The sequence below is a fragment of the Octodon degus genome, unplaced genomic scaffold (assembly GCF_000260255.1).
Source record: "Octodon degus isolate 3935 unplaced genomic scaffold, OctDeg1.0 scaffold00289, whole genome shotgun sequence".
In the NCBI taxonomy this organism is placed as follows: domain Eukaryota; kingdom Metazoa; phylum Chordata; class Mammalia; order Rodentia; family Octodontidae; genus Octodon; species Octodon degus.
Genome location: NW_004524865.1, coordinates 315,662 through 316,417, shown reverse-complemented (window position 1 = coordinate 316,417; position 756 = coordinate 315,662).

Below are 756 nucleotides of genomic sequence, written 5' to 3'. Positions count from 1 at the left end.
ATCTTAAACTCTTCCTATCTAGCAAAAGGATCCATGTAAACTTCCAATACAAAATTTAAAGGAAAAATAAGAAAGAACAATTTTTGTCATAGCATTTGAGTATTCAGGATGCCAGAATCCAGAGAAACTTTAGTTAGTGAACATCCTCATCACAACAAAGGTGTTCTGTAATGTGGAAAGAGAAAATTGACCCAAGAGAAAGAGGTGCTGAAAGCTTTGTTCCCAGTCCTACAAGGTGAGTAAAGAAGAGGGACAGTGTGAGAACATGAAGGCCGTTGTGTCACCTAGCCCTTTCTCTCACATTTCTCAGAAAAGTTGATGCTTTAGGACAACAGTCTTTAAACTAGACAGAGTTTATCAAAGTCTGGAGTTCAAAGACATGCAAAGCCTTGTAAAGAAGGCAGACACTGATAGTTTAAGGCAGTGATGGCAAATCTTTTAAAGCTTTCAATGTTATCAAATGGTTTTCAACCACTGACTTAAGGAGATCAATCATTTCCTAGATCCCCAAGTTTCATGTTTATGATTTTCAAAAAATGGTCTTCTTCTGAACATGCTTGGTGTGGAGCTGCTGTTCTGGTTAACTCCTTACACAATTTTCCTTCTCTGCACTCCATGGGTGAATGCTAAGCAGAGTTTAAGTGTTAAGCAAGTGTAATAGTGAAATAAAAACATTTTACAAAACAGTCAAGATTAAAAAAAAATGAAGCATATATCTTTCTTCAGAGAGCTATTAGAAAAGATGCTCCAATGAAA